General features: G+C 40.1%; 1 protein-coding gene across 3 annotated transcripts in view; it reads right to left on the bottom strand.

Moving 5' to 3' along the window:
* Positions 1-19,598, bottom strand: part of PPP1CB (protein phosphatase 1 catalytic subunit beta) — a 44,867-nt gene that overhangs the window by 21,024 nt on the left and 4,245 nt on the right. Inside the window, exon 1 of one of the 3 annotated variants that reach the window (XM_061624955.1) lies at positions 1,371-1,440. The exons of the other annotated variants lie outside the window; for them this stretch is intronic. The gene's annotated coding sequence lies outside the window, so the exon portion shown is untranslated. Of the gene's footprint in view, positions 1-1,370; positions 1,441-19,598 lie in introns of those variants that run through there. 3 annotated transcript variants of the gene reach the window in all.

Genomic DNA, 19,598 nt, shown 5'->3' with positions numbered 1-19,598 from the left:
AGTTCAGCTATAAATCTATAATATATAACAAGCCTGTCTCTTAATAGATTATAAAATCACCTTCCTCCAGCGGTTATCTTAATTGGTTTCAAATCTCATTAACATCATATCATTTTATTCTTCCACAAAAAGTCAAAGAGAAGTTTCCAATCCTTGAGATATATGTCCATCAATTTTTTTTCTAGATAAACATGTCAATTAATCCAACTCATCAAGTCTACTAAGTCCAGTAATTTCAAATCGCTCTTCTTCCATTATCCGTATTGGTTCCATCGTCCATCTTTACGCACCCAATAATCTTGCTGTCATAGTCATATAATAAGAGTCTGATAGGAATTTCCTTTATCAGAGATATTTTCTTGCCATCAATTCCGAACGTATCACTGAAGTATTGTTGCAAAGCCGCATCTCTGTTCCTCTTTTTTACATGATACACTAGCACATCTCTTGAAGATTTTTCCATTGACACAAAACAGGGATTAATTCTGTTAACTTTCTCCATTTCAAGTTCCATCAAATCCTTCCAGTCCAGGAATTTTTTTGAACCGATAATATCTTTATCTCCAATCTCTTCAATTCCTTCAGGGACAGCGCTGAGTTCCAAACTGTAATATTTGTCTCCAGGATCCATCACAGCCAGGAAATCCAAATCTTTTTCCATGTCCATATTTAATCCAATCTCCATAGTTTGAACCTTGCCTTTAATTTCTCTTTCATCCTTTTTTGGTTTTCCAGATCTATCTTTATTCTCCTTTCTCATAGAATCCTGAATTTCTTTCAGCTCCTGTCTCATTTCGTCAAATTCAGTTCTCAACGCTTGACTATTATTTCTCAGTTCTTGTTTTATTGACTTAATCCCATTCATTATTTTCTGAAACATGTCTAAAGATAAAGTCCCTTCTTGTACATCCATGATCTTCTTAATTGTCATTCTTAAAGCCAAAGGAACAAAACTCCTTCAATTTTCAATGTCCCAAGCAAAGAGCAGTTTATTTCTTTATCCAGTTACAAAGGAGTTAATCTTTCAAACCAACTGGCGTCACACTCTAGACAGCCCTTATCTCTTATATGCCCAGAAGTGCAAAAACAGCTTTAGTTCACAGCGTCCAAATAACTAGTAGCAGAAAGAATGAGCAGATTCGTCAAAAAAAAAAGTAGATCAGAAAAAATAGTCCCAGACATATATTACACAAAAGTCTTATAAATCAAAAAGATTTTTCTTTTCTCTTCCAATCAGAAACCCCTCATCCATTGTAATCTTTATAATGCTATTTTCCATGTCAGCTTTTTGCAATAAAAAAAAGATAGGCTATTTTTATTTTCTTCCCCCTTAGTTCCGTGAGTAAAAGAGAAGGAAAGTTTTGACTCACCCAGGTTTTCTTAATTGCTGGTTCTTTGACAAATCTCTTTAGCTGTATAGATAAGTAATAAGCGTAGACAGGAGAATGCTTGCCTGTTAGTCCGTTTTTCTTTAAAGAAAAAAAAACAGGTCACTTATTCAGCTGAGCTAGCTAGAAATCCTCGCTCCGTCCGAGCTGCTGGAAGACCTTCTTTCACAGACAATTCTGACGAATTCCAGTCTCCAACAATCACAACAAAGCTGTGTGGGAAATCTCACGTTTCTTCCTTATCCGGAAGAAATTATCCCCAGTCAAAAAAGACCCTTCTGACTGGATTTAAAACTGAAAAAGTTTCATCTAAGACGGGAGCCCGTCTCAGAGGCTGCACAGGCAGAGGGATCCTCCTGGGAAGTCTGAGACTCCAACAATTCTGGCGACTAGTTGCCAACCCTCTTCCTCACCTCTCTGCCCTCTCCAGCGACGACACGCTTGCTAGAGAAGAAAACCTCAATGTCTTTCCTCGCATACCACACGTTGGTGGTACGAAGCTGAGTCAGACAGCGCGCCAGGAGAAGCTACATGGAGCCGGACTCCTCATAGGCCACGCTCATTTGGCACTCGTCTGCCTCCATTATGTGCTAATTTAGCCCCGTGTTGCGCGGCTCGGCTTCCCCGCCTTTCCTCAGCCTGGAATAGCTCAGCAGCAATCCCTCAGCTCAGCACCCGCCTTCCCCTTTTCTCCTCCTTCTCCCTGCTGTGCCTTAGGAAACTATCAGGGCAATCGAGAGGGCGTGCGGCACTTTCCCCACATTTGGGCTTGATACCAGGCGAAAGAAGGAGGGAGGAGGGAGGTAGCAGGCTAGGTTGCGTGGAGCTCTGTGGTCGTTTGCTCACGCAGGTGGGGAAGTGAGGAGGAGGAGAGACTGGCTTGTTGCAGTTGGGAGCGCCTGTCATGGAGGAGCTGCATTAGGAATGGGGCACGGTGACACGGACAGCTTTGCTGTGAGATATGTAGCAGATCGCCAAGTGCGGGCCCCCTCAAAGCGCAGGGCCTGGGGCAATTGCCCCGCTTCCCGGTGCCTAGGGGCAGTACTGCCTATGGGGTTTTTTGCAGTGGTTGTGCGAAATGGATAAAGTTCCTCCTAGTACATCACCATTCACCTCTTCAGGCCCAAGCTGGAAAGTAAGATAGCCATTTGCGTGATGGGCAGCTAAGATATTACCTAGCATCAAAACATAAAAAGCTCCATGTCTGGAATTGGGAGGGGAGACAGGGATCAAGCTCCTAATTGTGCAAGCTTCCAAGGCTTTTAAATATAAAGCAGCACCCACCACTACAGCTCCAAATTTGGATCTGAGAGCAGAGAGGAGGGAGAATTATTCATAAAGTCAGGATCAGCAGCCCAGTCCTATGCGATACTTCCATCTAAACACAGCAGACATTCAAAGGATTGCACAGAAGGGGAGGGACAGGGTCATGGCTAATAAAAATGTTGGCTTAGCTACCAAAGTAGCCAAAATTTGTAGGATCCCATCCATAGCATGTTCTAAGGCGCAAAAAGTGGCAGAGAGGCAAGAGAAGCAAACTGCTTACTAAAAGGAAGCTTGTCATATAACTCCAAGAACCACCATCAAACAGGGATTTTAGGTTACCTAAAAATTTCTTAGCATGCTGTATTTGACCTGACGCGGTGAGATACCATCCCAAATTTTAAAAATCACTCACTGGGAAGATCAGGTATCATCACCCCCAACTCACACATCTGAAGTCTGCCCTCTACTTAATTTGACTGCTTACCCAACAAAGTATAGTATCAGTTGTTAAGTATAATATGTAATAGTAACAAAGACAGCTTTTAAATTCTATTTCTGTATGTGATAATAAGCACTTCAAAACTGGTACAATTTAAGATTTCTGTCTTCATTATCTGAAATATGGCTAGTAGTTCAGTAGTGTGAAGTGAAATTAAGTGGTAAATGATTGATTAACTGTTTCACGTATTTTGACAACTCTGGCAAACACCAGTATCAGACTACCCTGTATTAGATTATATTACTACAATAATTTCCTCATTTTGTCTTCTGCATACTTCATTTAGTAGCCAAAAATTCTTTAGCTAGTCAGGAAGTAGCCAAAACTATAGTTATGATGCTAAAAAGTCTAATAAATATACTTTGTTGAAAAAGTCAACATTTAGTTGATATGAATTAATGACATCGAAAACAAAGGAGATGAAAGAAAAGGGTGAATAAATGTTAAAACTTAACTATAACCAGATCAATCCTCCCCTCAAAAAAAGAAATTAACTAGGGAGCGCTATGTAAGAATCACGGATTCAGAGACTATATATTGGCCCATTATAATTAAAGTGATGAACAGTTGCAATAAATTCCAATGGGGGGAGGGGGGGAGAGAGAGCGAGAGACAGCGCCTTAATACCTCAGTGCTCAAGAGTTTATTCACAAACACATCATCTCCCAAAGTTACCATTAAATCTTAAGAAAAACACACCCAGAGTCAGTAACTGGATACCCAAACGAGAATAGAAAACATGAAGAAAACTTCAACCCCCCAAAGAAAAGGCAAACCCAGGGAAATAACAGAAATAGTGAAACACAAGAGAAAGTACCAAAGTAACGCTAAATTAGCATGTGAAGCAAATGCTTATAATTACTGGAAAGCTGTATGAACACAGAGAGGCCATGTTGTGCTCAATTTTTAAAACAAAACTCCAGTCCTAGGCTACATGTTAGAGGAGCTACAGCATGAATGGCTAAGACCCTGCAAGTCAAGCAAGCTATGGGAGGCAAATAATTCCTAAGGTAATGTAGTCATTCTTGGCAGTAAGACGGCGATCATAATCTCCTCCATTTAAGGGGTGCTGTCATTCAAAACTGACAAAATTCAATAGGTTTATGGTTCAGAGGCCAAGAGCTACAAAAAGAAAAAAACTTTTTATTTAATTTTCTTAAAGAGCTACATATCCATTTATCAGATTTCAGTGTAGCAAAATCTTTTACTGAAAGGGGTAAGTTCTGTCCTAAAAACTGATTCACTTTAGTTCACTTCACCAGTATCAAATTCTTATTTTACATAATATGAAGAATTAGATATGAAGAGTCAAACATTCAGTTCAATGTCTAGAGAACAAAATAGGGTGGTTTACTCTTTAAGTTAAGAAAATAACTGGGTCTCAAGTACAAAAAGAGCTTATCAAGAAAAGTAAATAGTTCTGTTGCACCCAAGACAGAAACTTAACACAGTAAGCTAGTTGGTTTTGCAATGTCATGGCTCTTTTTTCTGCCTGTAAAGACTACAGCAGAAGTGTGGTGTAACTTTTGCAAAACCTTTTTGCACTAGGCAAAAATCACACACACCCCTTTCCAAAGGAATGTGACACTCACTATAGACAGCTGTATATGGATGGGAATGCATGTCTCATTGGTTGTAACACAGTGGCATCCCCATTTCTATCCAGCTCCAACCAGTCATCTGTAACTTTATGTGTTCACTGCTGAACAGTGCAAAAATCTTGCCACCAAGCAACAATAAGTAATGAAATTACTAGCGCAGGAAGGCAAAAAGCTTCAGTCTGGTTGCCTGGACAACTGCAATGTATTTCCTCATCCCCACACTCAAAAGCAACAGCAGCAGCTGACTGGGAAATAATGGCTGTAATAGGTGTGAAAAAACAGCAATGAAAGGTAGGGCTTTCACACAGACCCTAAAATAACAGCTTTTGCAAAAAAAGTCTTCAAAATATTTGAAGGAGCATTACTATAGACTACTCTTCAGTAGCCTTCTCCTTTTTCAAATATATGGTGAGTCACTAATCACAAAAAACTTGGGACGGCTGTTACCAACAAGCTCTTGATGGCTGTATTACAAAATAGTAAGTAACTATCATTCTTTCCTGCTGTCAGTTTAATATGAAATTTGATCTCACTAAAGTCACCAGCAACCAGGGGCCTTTTTAATAAATTCTCACTGATTCCAAGTGTGAGGCAGAAAATGTTCCAAGTATTTTATCTTTCTGCAGAAAATTTTGTTTCGTAAGTAACAATGATTACTAATTCATAATTAAGGAATTATTAATGTGGCATGTTATTTGTACTTGGCTATATCAATACACAGTAGTGCCATCTACTGTTTTTTAAAAAAAACTTTTTTTAAAAAAATAGCAACAATGAATGGATGCCATTGAAAACAAGTATTAGGCTAGTTCGGCAGTTTCAAAGTTTTGTATTTACTAAATATAAGTAAAATGAACAAGATAGATCAAGTCACTCTAGGACATCGGAACATTTTCCAGTGTAAACTATCCTATGCAATTCACCCTAATTTGCTTCCCTAGCCCACAGCACTGCTTCCAAATACCAGTGAAGACCATCACAACAACAGATATTAAGATCCCTCTCTTTTTGTGACAAGACAGGCGTTTGCCAGATTAGCATTTTGGTTACTACTAGCAGTGATGTGAGTTTTCCAGAACGTTTTGGATTAGAATATTTTCTAATGCCCTAAGTGATTCAGATTTGAATTAGTATGCTTGAGTTTTATTTAAAATTTTAGGAGTATTCCATATTAATTTTACTTCCTCAATAACTCAATAAATTTCCAATAGCCAGAAGTATTTAAAGTGAAATATTTGATGGGGGGGATCAATACAGTACGTTGCTGTTTAAATGTTATATTCAAAAGCAAATATTTAATTGGTAAATGTTATTGTAATACAATTTAAATATTTTAAGACACGTCATACATGTCTTTATATTGTTTATGTCTTAGGAAAGAATGAAGATACTAAAAAGTCAAAGCATACCAATTTGAGGACACTTGTTGCATGAACAGGGATAATCACCTCCCCCATTTAATTACACCTTTGAAACTGCCAGTTTTGACTGGTACTGTACCTACTAATTGTATGCATTTTTAGAAATTCTAAGTTTTCAGTGGAAAAATATATCAACAGAAAATTTTCCATCCCCCATTACTGGCCAAAAGCAACCTGGTGAGCTCATCTGTGGATCTGTCACATCTACCTACACTATGTCAAGAATCCCACAACTGATCAGAAGATTTTATTTTAAACCTGATGTCACTGTGAAAAATGGACAGGAATTGTTAACAGAAAATAAATCATTTGTTCAAAAGTTTAAAATATATATTTGAAAACAAATGCTAATGAATTATCAGAAAAATGCAGCTCAGGACCACTATCTCTCCTCCCAATGATCTACAGCAAAATCCTTCTGCATAATAAGCCCCAGTGAGTTCAGTAGAGCTTACTCCCAGGTAAGCCAATATAGGATTGTAAATTTAAGGAGTTTATATTCTACCCCCTTATAAAAAGTGATCCCATTTAAAAAGCCATATATAACTAAGCAGCAGAAAACTATGTTGTCTAATGTTGGTTTCTTCTGATCAAAGTATAAATTAAAAGTTCTCTGCATAGCACATTTTTGTACTATGTGTATTCCTCCATAGATTCCATATGAACCTCCTCCCCCTGTACCTAAGGAAAACTGCTGTCTTTGCCAAAGCTGCTAGTTTTTTCCAGTCAATTATGCACCATCATAGGAATCTTGCAGATTGATTCACCTCTCATTGTTAAATTATATTCTAGATTTGTAATTTCACACTCACCTGGGGCAATGAAGCTTATCTCTATTGCCACTGACCTAATGGCCATTTCATACATTGCTCCAACACTGCTCTGTTTTAATACAACAGAGGATCTCTCATACTCAATCGTACCCAATCTACTAAGCTAGTATATTAGGGAAGAGATTAACCGGTGGGTCCTGCTTCCACTATGCTATGCTGTGTACATTACTCTGTCCTCTACTAGCCCCAGACAAGTACCTGAAATAGCTCCACAGTAGCAACTTGAGAAAGGAGGACTGGGGAGTAGGAGGAAAGGAAGAGTGGGACTGGGAGAAAGAGCAATGGGAAACACTTAACAACTGCTTACATATGGTTCCCAATCAGACTCCCATCCAGGCACTGACCAGACCTAACCCTGCTTAGCTTCAGCAGGGTGCTATTTTTTGGGGGGGGGACTCCAGTCCTCTTAATGTTCAGCACAATAGCAATGCATTCTGCTTACTTAATGCCAGGTTCTTTTGCCAACAAAATTAAAGGTCAATGCCTGAACATCTCATTGGGAAAACCAACAGGAATACTGGTGACCTGGAATGGTGCCAGAATAAGTAGAGTCTTCCGCCCATTTTCAAGGGAAAAGCAATCTTTCTGGCTTTACAAATTTTCCATGAACTAAGGATGGCTAGATGCAGCAACTCATCCTCAGCAGAGGAAAACAGACTGAATATTTTCTTCAGCAGTCCTCACCTGTTGCATAAAGTGAAAGGTGATGATCCCTTAGATCAGTGGTTCTCAACCTTTTTTGCTCCATTCCCCCCTTTCACCATTGTTCAGAATATAATTCCCCCCTCTCATAGTGTGTTGACGTTTCACGAGTGACAGTGGTGTTTCTCATGAGAGAAAAATTTCTTAGTTTATATTATAACAGAATTTCTTGGAGCACTTTCTGGTCTTTAAATAATAATTTAATTTTGCAAATGAAAATAATGCTGCATGTTCAAGAATCGATTTTAATCTGTGACATTCAATAAACTTTATTGAATGTCGCAGATTAAATTAAAAACAAACTACAATTTTACAGATTGTACATAATCTACAGGACATCATACTTTGCTGAATAGTGGTCCCAATTCGCCCCCTAGAACCCTAAAATTCCCCCCCAGGGGGGAATTCCCCCCTTGTTGAGAACCCATGCCTTAGATCATGGGTCACTAACCTTTTGGGACCAGTGCACACATTTTGAATTTTGAGAGAGCGCTGTAGGCCCTAGTCACAAAATGGCTGCCATGGGAGCATGACACAAAATTAGAGTGAGTACAGTCATGATGAAGCTTTCCCCATAATTGTATTGCCATACCAGAAAAAGCTTAACCTACTGAATTTCTGTCTGCCATACAGCTATTAAAGACACAAGAGCCCTATTTCTCCCCCCAATGACAGCCTTTAACCAAAGTCTAGGCTGCCATCCTGTATCCACTTACCCAGAAGTAAGATCCATTAAATACTGTGAGTAGACATGTAAACCATTGTACCATAAGTTAAGAGCTAGAAGATTATTGCCCTTAGAGTGCACTTTCTCGGCAGCTTGCTTCCAAAGCCAAATGCATCTATCTAGCTTGTAGTCCCCAGGTAAGTCTAGAATCTATTAAATGATGTAATTTACCTTCGCCACTCCCAGGAGGCCCAAGGAAGTGGGAAATTGGTACATTCCTCTGCAAACTAACTTTTTAGACCAGCCTTCTCCAACCTAATGCTTTCCAGATGTTTTTGACAAATTCCCATCAGTCCCAGTCAGCATGGCCATGCTGGCTAAAAGTGATGGAAGTTATAGTCAGCAATATAGGTTTTCTAGAACATTTTGAATTGGAAAACTTTCCTATAGAAATCAGAGTAATTTGTATAGAGGTAATTCTCATCAAAATTGTTTTCTGACACCCTAAGAATGACCCATTTTAGCATTTTATTTGTATTTCGTTAATAAAGCTAAAAACATTGGAACTGCCAAACTTGCTTAGTATTTATTTCTTATTGGTATCCATTCATTGTAATTAATGTATGAAATGGAAAATATTCCACAGAAAAATTAAGTACTGGAAAAATTTCTGTTTGGGAAAATTTTCCATCCCACACCACTAGGTGTAGTCTAAAACAGATGTTCCCAAACTGTGGCCTGTGGACAAATTTCATTCAGGTAGTCAACGGCATGTCCACATTAAATATTCATATTGATTTTTAATTGTATAGTTACCATTTTTTTATTTCTTATATTTATTTTATTGTATTACAATTTGAATTCTATGGAATGCAAATTGTAATACAATACAAGAAATAAAAGCAGCAATAAAATTAAAAATATACAGCCCCAACATAACACATTACAACTGCTACAACAGACAGAAAAAATAATTAAGTGGTCTGGCAGTATCATCAGCAATTTTCAAGTGGTCCATGGGGAAAAAAAGTTTGGGAACCACTGGTTTAAAACATCTAGAGATTGCCAGGTTGGGGAAAGCTGTTTTAGATCCTCAACCTGCATCTCAAGGATGCCATTTAAACTCTTTCCTCCACCAGGGCCTGAATACACAGTTCTGCCACATGCATTCTGGCTGGTATTTTATTTAATGGACTTGCATCCTGCTGCCTCAGGATCAGAAGGAAACTTATCTTTGAGTTGTTTGCTGTCAATACCAACTTCTCAAAATAGACACAAGATAGTCCCAATGTTGTTTTTGCCCCTCTTCAGCTCTGATGAAGTAGGAACAGGGACAGCTATAACTTCTCTCCCATCTATGAGAGCAGTTCATCCTTGGAGGTCCCACTGAAAGTCCACACACTCATTTTTAGTAAAAATTATATATAACCTTAACAAGTTCTTCATCTTCCACTCTGGCAGAAGATTTTAAGACTTTTAGATCCAAAAATATTTGCAATGGAACAAATTAAATCTCACAGGAAAAAGTGTTGGGTACTCAAACTGCAAACACAAAATCCCAATTCAAGAGGGCAGCTGTTTTTATGCTGCAGTAGCTGGTGGTGACTAATACCAAGTATCTTGTGGCATCTCAAAAAGTAACAAAATGTATTATGGCATAAACATTTGTAGAATAGATCTTTTCATCAGATGCAAGGAGCGTGATTCTCAGTTATTAGGTGTGTGTATATATATATATATACACATACACACACACACACATATATATACACACACATTACATATAAAGAAAAAACATGAAACTTGGACTTAAATGGCAATGATACACCAACAATTCAATTAGAGCTTAAATATATACAAAAACAACTCTTCAAAACACCAGGATTGTCATAGCAGGTGTTACCAATTTTTTTAGGTTTGTGGGCACATTTGGATTTTTCAGCAGATGCTATTGGCACCATCCTCTTCTCTCCCAAGATGAGCCCCCCCTTAAGATATAAAAGAGAATGTATGTGCATGTGCTTTTCTGTGTAATCTGGGTAAAAGTCAAATCCAGTAGAATTAACCTGAATCTTAAAAAACTCATAGAGCTGAAACAGGAAATGTATAACTTTCCCAACTCCTTCCTTCAGCTATATGCACTTGAGGGAGAGAAGCGTAACCACCTCACGACCAAAAGGGCAGGGGGGAGCAAGAGCATTCATGGGCATGAGAGGAAGGCCTCAAGTGTGTCATGGGACTTGGGTATCATGTTGGTTATCTGGCCTTAGCGTTTCTGAGAAAATAGACACCACTTTGGGTCTTAATAGAGACAATGAATAGAACCTTTTGATAAGTTGCAATTCAGCATTATCACAATAGTTTCTCTTTGAAAACCCAGTGTTTCCTTCACTAAAACCAAATATTGCTTTTTTTGTAGCAGTTCTTAAATAAATATTCTGTCTTTAAATTTCTGGATTTTGTCAGAGCCAAGTCAGACAAAACTGTTTAGATTCAAATCTTGCAACAACTGTGGCTTTACAAAAATGCCCACACATTTTGAACAAACTCTCTCAAGTATGACAGCTGATTCACAGGCTAGATGTTCCATAATTTTCTACGGTACAGATAATTTGCACCAGATGGCACTAAAGCAGACAGTACTCTAGGTATTTAATAAAATACGTCAGAATTTTATCTTTAAAAAAGCTCTAATACAGCCAACAAATCCCCCTTTTTAAATAAAGCAATCAGCTTTCGCACACCATTCAATAAAAACAGAACAGAGCTCAGCAGAAAACCAGCAAAGATAATCTTATTATGGAATCATCAAACAGGACAGGACCTACCTCAGATGCTCAAGAGAGCTATGTTTCTATTGACCACAGAAGGTTAATAACTGAGCCAAGTATGGCATATTTTCTTCTCAGGCACATGTGAAAGAACATGCCCTACCATTCCAGAACAACTTCCTCTCCTCATACACACTTGAAAGCTCATATTCCCAGTATGGAGTCTGCAGGAGCAGCTGCACTCAAGTTCTCCCTAGTGCTCTCAAGGCCTCTATGCTCCCCCCTCCAGAAGTGAAAAGAAAGCAATCGCTGCCTGGAAATGTACACAGAGGTGGCGTGCCCAGTTCCACTTTTAACTCTAGGCACTTTTCTAGGCTGACTTCAGCACCTGAGTAGCCAAGCAGAAAGTAGAGAGACTGAGATGGAAAGTGTCTGGTTAAAGTGTTTTAAAAGACAGTCAGGAAAAGGAAAGGGAGACTGATGAGATCAGGAGCAGGGAGAATGAAGTAATGGGGGGGGAGAAAGACAGAAAGTCCATATTTCTCTGTCTGGGTCTACGTTTGTATTTTCCTTTTTCCCTTCCCTTTCTCTAGGTTTCTGTTTTTCTGTTTCCTTCTCTCTCCATGTCTGTGTGTGTTTGCCTTCTATAAAATTAGTGTTTTTGTGACTGGTCATGACCACTATGGTAGCCATAGTGAATGCTAGGCCAACCGCAGCATCCAGAGGACTTTCTCAACATTCCAAATGTGGTCATGGATCCAAAAAGGTTGCAGACTCAAAGCGTGTTCTGAAGCAGGTTTTAAAGAACCCTTTGGTCTGTGACAATTACAGACCGGTCGCAAATACCCCCTTGTTAAGGAAGGTGATTGAGAGGGTTGTGGCACAGCAATTGCAAGTACTCTTGGATGAAATAGATTATCTTGACCCATTCCAGTCTGGGTTCAGGCCCAGTTACGGGACTGAATTGGCTTTGGTTGCCCTGATGGATGACCTTTATCAGGAGAAGGACAGGGGAAGTGCAACCCTGTTAGTCTTACTTGATCTCTCAGCGGCTTTTGATAACATTGACCATGGTATCCTTCTAGGTCGACTTGGTGAGATGGGTATCGGAGGCATTGTTTTACAGTGGCTCCGATCCTATCTCCAAGGTCACTCTCAGAGAACAGCATTGGGCGACTGCCTTTCGGCCCCCTGGCAGCTGTGCTGTGGGGTGCCACAGGGTACTATCTTGTCCCCCATGCTGTTTAACATCTATATGAAGCCCTTGGGAGTTGTCATCAGGAGATTTGGGGCGAGGTGTCAGCGGTGTGCTGACGATACCCAGTTCTATTTTTCTGTAACATATGAATCGGGAGAGGCCGAGTAAGCCCTGGACCGCTGCCTAGACTTGGTGGTGGGCTGGATGAGGGCCAATAAACTGAGTCTGAATCCTAGCAAGACAGAGGCACTGTGGGTTGGTGGTTCCCGAGTTCAGATACAGGCATACCCCGCTTAATGTTGCTTCACTTAACGTTGGCTCGCTATAACGTACATGCTCCATACGTCCCCATACCCCGCTTAACGTTCACGCGCTTCGTAATAACGTACATTTTATTGGCATGACACCGCTGCCATCTAGTGGTGATTGTGTGCAGTACAAGTGAAGACAATTGCTTCACTTAAAGTAGATTTTCACTTAAAGTATAGTCTCCAGTCCCATTGCGAATGTTAAAGCGGGGTATGCCTGCAATTGGTCAGTTGCCTGCTTTGGATGGGGTCGTACTCCCTCTGAAAGAGCAGGTCCGCAGTCTGGGGGTGCTCCTGGGTTCATCTTTGTCACTAGAGGCCCAGGTGACCTCCATGGCTAGCAGTACCTTTTACCAGCTTTGGGATAGCCTGACCACTGTTGTCAACACACTGGTAACCTCTAGGCTCGATTACTGTAATGCGCTCTATGTTTGGCTGCCCTTGAGGTTGGTTCAGAAGCTGCAGCTGGTGCAAAATGCAGCGGTGAGACTGCTCACTGGGGCAGGGTATCACCAACATGTCACCCCGCTGCTGAAGGAACTGCACTGGCTGCCCATTTGCTACTGGGCCAAGTTCACCATAAAACTGTGTTTGTGTTATCTCAATGACCTGTTTACAACATTAAGCCCCCAACTGGAAGCACCTTCAGCTTACACTATCTCACAGAGTTGTTGTGAGGACTAGAGGTGAGCACCCCATGTATATTGCCCTAAGTTTTTTAGAGGAAGGGCAGGGAGCAAATGTAATAAATAGACAGAAAACATTGAAGGAACATGTGCAAATTGTATGCAGTCAGAAGAAATCAAGTGTGCATTTTTATTGCAGTAAGTTGATTGTACAGAAACTGTTTGATTTCTTGAGAGCCTTTCTGTGGTGGCAAAGTGATACATACACCAAGGACAGGACATTAAAGTAAAGTTTTGGGATACATGAGTCCATTAACAATTTCTGAGGATCTGGACTCTAGTAATGCTGCCCTTCTGCATATGTACTAATATAAATTGTTTGCATTTTTACATACATTTTTACATGGCTACCTATTAGCTACCAGGCTAAGTTCAAGATTCTAGTTTTGGTGTGCAAAGCCCCATACAGCTTGGGACCAGGATACAGTAGGGCCCTGCTTTTCGGCGTTCCACTTCTTGGTGTTCTGCTAATACGGCGGTTTTCAATTACATTAGGGCCCCACTCAAATGGGCTTGTTCCACTTTTTTAGCATGATGCAGTCCGAGAAGGGCGTCGAGCATCATTTTATTGTTTGTGTTCCACTTTTCAGCACGGTCTGGAACCTAACTCGCTGTATGAGTGGGGCCCTACTGTACCTGAAAGACCGTCTTATCCCTTATATACCCAGTCGGTCACTGCGCTCTGCAGGCAAGCGCCTCCTGTAGATTCCATCTTATCAGGAGGTCTGTTCTGCACAACATAGAAAACAGACCTTTAGTGTGGTGGCACTACCCTGTGGAATTCCCTACCCTTAAATATTAGACAGGCACCATCTCTGTTATCTTTTCGCCATCCCAGTCTGTGTTGGATTTGCTTTTTAATAAGTGTTGGTTCTTACCTATAAAGCCCTTAACGGCATCGGACCGCAATATCTGTTGGAACGCCTCTCTCGCTATGTACCTACCCGTTCACTGCGCTCGACGTCTAAGGCCCTTCTCCGGGTCCCAACTCATAGGGAGGCCCGGAGAACAGCAACTAGATCTAGGGCCTTTTCAGTGGTGGCCCCCGAATTATGGAATGCCCTCCCAGATGAGATACGCCTGGCGCCTTCTTTGTTATCTTTTCGGCGCCAGGTAAAAACGTACCTCTTTGCCCAGGCATTTTAAGCTTAATTTAATTTTAATTTTAAACTTAATTGTATTGTAATTTTTATTTTAATTTGTATTTAATTTTGTTCTTAAATATGTTCTATAATCCACACTTGTTCGTATTTTAATTGTGGTTTTATCTTATGTACACCGCCCTGAGAGCTTGTTGCTATAGGGCGGTTTAAAAATGCAATTAATAAAATAAATAAATAAATAATATGTTTTTAGAACAATATGTTTTTAACCTTTTTTAACATGTCTTGAAAGCTTTTTAAAAAGTGTTTTTTAAAGATGTTTTGTTTTAATGTATTTTAAAATCTGTTTTTATGATGTTTTAAAGTGTTTTGCTGCCCTGGGCTCCTGCTGGAAGGAAGGGCGGGATATAAATCAATCAATCAAACAAACAAACAAACAAAGGAGAAAGGGTTGCTTTAACATCTTCAAGAATGTGATTAAGCCCCAATCCTACCCAATGGTAAAGAGTGGATAAAATAGGTAAAAGTAGGGCAGTTGGAATATCTGAATAATGGGAGGAAGGCTTCTAACATCATTGCTTCCCCAGCAACTCCTTCATCTGCCACCAGAGCTAGGGGTTGCAAGAGACAGCAGCATCCCACTGAGGCAGCCATGGCCTGTAGAGCCAGTTGCAGGTAGGAGATTCAGCTGCAGATTGGCACTTGCTGGAAATAAATATAATTTGACTCACTCTAGTAGTTATTGTATCATTGCCTATTTTATTTTATTGTTTAATTTTACTGCATTTTAAATGTATTGTAAATACAAATGTATACTATTTTATTACATTTTTATTTTATTACATTTTAAATATATAATATAAACATATACAAATAAATAAAACAGATACATATATATGGTAAATACATCGGTTAGCCAGAGTATAAATGCTTCAAAATAAACAAATGGCCTTGAACTGGTATAGGTGTGGTAATCTTAACCTTGATCAGATACACCTTGATCTAAGTTCAAGGTGATAGTTTTGGTCTACAAGGATACCTAAAAGATCATCTTACCCCTTATATACCCAGTCGATCACTGCGCTCTGCAGATGAGGGCCTCCTGCTGATATAATCTCATCAAGAGGTCCATTCCGCACAACACAGGAAGCAGACCTTTAGTGTTGTGGCACCTACTCTTCGGAATTCACTCCCCTTAGATATTAGACAGGTGTTATCTGTTGTCTTTTTGGCGCCTACTGAAGACCTTCCTCTGTCAACAAGCCTTTTAAGTGGAGACCTTAAAAGATATTTTTAAAGATTTTTTTGTTTTTAAGATGTCTTACAGATTTTTTAAAATGTTTTATCGCTTGTTGCTGCCCTGGTGCCTTCTGTGAGGAAGGGAGGGACATACATTTAATAATCAATAAAATAAATAGTGCCAGAAGTTCCATTCTGCTACATCACAGAAAGAAATTTAGGCATTCCGGCCACACCCATGCAACCACTGAACTGTGCAACACCTTACACAGATCCCTAGTGGAAACAGCATGCAAGACTCACTGTTACTCCATACTGAGATCCTATGTGTTTGCATCCTTGCAAGGCTGCTATTTAAAAGTCATAACTCATGCCACAAGCCTAGTGCATAAGGCAAGCAGTACATACATGCTTACCTCATATAGGGAAGGAATACAAAGTATATTAAAAACAAACCCCACTGACATCTCCTCTCAGATTGGACACCTCAATGTTTCTCCATAACAAGGCATGTAACAGTTCCCACAATGATGACATTCCTACAGCAGAAAATAAACTAATGAGGAGAAACACAAAGTACACAGCAAACAAAGAGAACACTAGCCCAGCCCCAGTGTAAAGGGGCCATGCACAATGGACAGACTGGAAACTAGCTTGGTTGGAGGATACTGACTAGCTCACATAGGACAAAGAAAGAACACAAAGAAGAAGTCTTAACAGGAGTGTACATTCGCCTATCAGTGTGTTAAGAGGAATTTATTGTAAAATCATTTGTCCTGTGTATCTGCCTTAATTATAGCATCTATTTCAGCAACATTTGCATTTCAAGGGTTCAGTGCACATCACATATATTATAGTAATCCTTACAAGAACCATTTCATTCAGTATTAGCCCAATAGATTAACTGAAATACAGTGGATTGCCTAAGCAGCAACCAAGAGAGTTTATGGGAGAGAAATTTGAACAGGTTTCCTGGTTCACAACTTAGTGTTGCCATTGCTAGTCTGCACTAGCTTTGGGTATAACCCCCCGTTAGCTCCCAGCATGGGGAAAGAAGTTGAGTTCAATATTTTGTGGAATAAGATATCTAGGGAGAAGATTATCAGAAGTCGCAGAGGACCTCTCCTAAACTCTTCTAGAAAAGCATTCAAATGCCAGAACCTTGCACTTGTTTTTGTCTTGAAATTCTGCCACTATGTCCATTCATGAAAGCAAGATCAGTTTCTTTTTATCACACAGATTTCAACAGTCCTGTTGCAGAGAACACAATTTATGAAGTGTAGGCTGGTAAAGATACCTTTTATTGGACTAACAAGACAATTATTAAGGCTAACAAAGTCTTACATAGCAGCAGGAAGGACAGCAAGCAAAAGCTGCTTGAAAACAAAAGTTCAAAAGTTTAAGGCTACAATCCTAACCCAATTTACCCAGGAGAAAGTCCCACTGAATTCATTAAGACTTACTTCTGAGTATACATGGTTAGGATTGTAGTGCAAGTACAACAGTGTACATTTTCAGTCACTTCAAACAATGTCTTAACATAATATAAGCACATCCTAATAGTGATTCACTAACTTATGTTTCATAGCTGTTAGTTTTTAGAATCAAGTACAATTAATAATCTGTGCCACTGCCTCTCAGAGAGTGGAAATCCAAGAAAATATCAGTGTAGTATTGACAAGTACAGCTGGTATAGCACAGTGGGAAGGAGAGCCTGGCTGGGAGTCCAGAGTCTGTGAGTTCAAATCCCCACTCGTGTCTCCTGGGTGTCAAGGGCCAGCTAAAGATCACCCCCACAGTGAGTGGCTCAGGGGTCACGTGCCCTGCCATCTGTGCAGCCGTGGGCAAGCTGCATAGTCCCAAGGAGCCCAGTTGCCTCCTAGCTGGCAGTTGCGGACAAGGAAGGGGCTGGTTTGTGCAGCTGTGGCAAGCTGAGCACGCCCTAGCTGGCTGGGGAGGACTAGCCTCAGAGAGAGGCAATGGTTAACCCCCTCTGAACACCGCTTACCATGAAAACCCATAAGTTGGGATTGACTTGAAGGCAGTCCATTTCCATTGGCAAGTGGCTTCTTGCCGCATTTTGTATGTACTGGGCATAAATGAGTACAAAACTTGAAAAGTGAAAATGAGAATAATCCAGCACAATGGGTAAATGCATGGACCGCTAGGTTAGCATCCGAAGATGAGATATGAAGCAGTTATCCAAGTCTGCATATGTATTGGAAATTGTTCTGAAGATGTTTAAAAGACGTTTTTAGTGTTTTATCACTTGTTGTTTGTCACCCTGGGCTCCTTCTGGGAGGAAGGGTGGGATATAAATGTAATAAACGAGTAATAGTTATTGAAAGGACCATCGACACAGTTGCTCAAAATTAAAAATAATGATGCCACTGTAGTAAATGAGGCTTCTACAGTTTTAAACTAAATAATTTAAACTAAACTTTTTGAGAAAACTTATCTGGGAGAAAACATTAATCTGTAATAACAGAACTGGAGTGATGAAGTATCTGGAAGAATTTCGGAGCCACCAGAAATAAGGTAGGAGCTTCTACATAGCTGGGGGACTTCCTAGAGATACATACATACATAAACTGGTAAAGAAAAAGCAATGGTTGTATCCAGTGTTAGTCATACTTGAAAATGGAAATGGACTGCCTTCAAGTCGATCCCAATTTATGGCTACCCTATGATTAGGGTTTTCATGGTAAGTGGTATTCAGAGGGGGTTTACCATTGCCTCCCTCTGAGGCTAGTCCTCCCCAGCTAGCTAGGGCCTGCTCAGCTTGCCACAGCTGCACAAACCAGTCCCTTCCTTGTCTGCAACTGCCAGCTAGGGGGCAACAGGGCTCCTTGGGACTATGCAGCTTGCCCACGGCTGCACAGGTGGCAGGGCACGTAACCCCTGAGCCACTCACTGTGGGGGTGATCTTTAGCTGGCCCTTTACACTCAGGAGACATGAGCAGGGATTTGAAGTCACAGGCTCTGGACTCTCAACCAGGTTGTCCTTCCCACTGTGCTATACCAGCTGTAGTCATACTTAGAGCAGACCAATTAAAATTAACAGGAGTAACTAACTTAAGTCCTTTAATTTCATTAGGTCTACTCTGAGTATAACTTGGATGGATGCCACCCAATGTTTTAAAGACTCTAAAGTATAAAATGTCAAGAAACCCATTTAGGAAAAAAAGGGGAAGTGGGAATTGGGGGTGTGTGAGAGAGAAGAATTAGTCACCCCAAGTCCTAACAGCTTTATATTTCAAATCACAGCAAAAGCATCATGTACTACAAATTATCTAGTCTCATTCAATTCCAATTTTGTATAAAATTCATTGTTTCCTAAAGGGCTGTTGCCTCAGTTATCCTGTCCCAAAATTCTATAACAAATGTTTATTTGTAAGCATAATAGTCTAGATTCTACACTTCTACCTTTCAACAGATAGAAGCTGAACCAATCTCCAGGGTTTTGCCAACAAAATCTGAGCTATTAACATATGGGTCACCATTACTGTTATATTGTGTCATACTCTTACCCCTTCAAAACATTCCCGAAGTACAATTAAGTGATGTAATTAAAGCTCATATCCAACAATAATACTTTTAAACAATATTTTACTAATCATTCTTAACATATCTACAACCCTATGTAAGCCAACATTCTTCTAAAGCAGCCTCCCACAATGAGTGCCGTCCAGATGTTTTGGACTACATCTTCCATCATCCGCAACCACTGGCTATGCTGGCTTGGGATGATGGGAATTGTAGTCAAGCACACCTGGAGGGCATGGAGATGGGGAAGGCTATTCTGATGTTTCCACACTTCCAACATAGATTAGATATATTTGCATACATTAGGGGTAGGGAACCTCAAGTCTGGGGGGGGGAACACGGCCCTCCAGGCCTCTCAACCATCCCTATA

Source organism: Rhineura floridana, chromosome 4 (genome assembly GCF_030035675.1).
Source record: "Rhineura floridana isolate rRhiFlo1 chromosome 4, rRhiFlo1.hap2, whole genome shotgun sequence".
NCBI classification, from domain to species: Eukaryota; Metazoa; Chordata; class Lepidosauria; order Squamata; family Rhineuridae; genus Rhineura; species Rhineura floridana.
The sequence above is the reverse complement of the archived record's forward strand: the minus strand, read 5'-3'. Positions and strand labels throughout refer to the sequence as shown.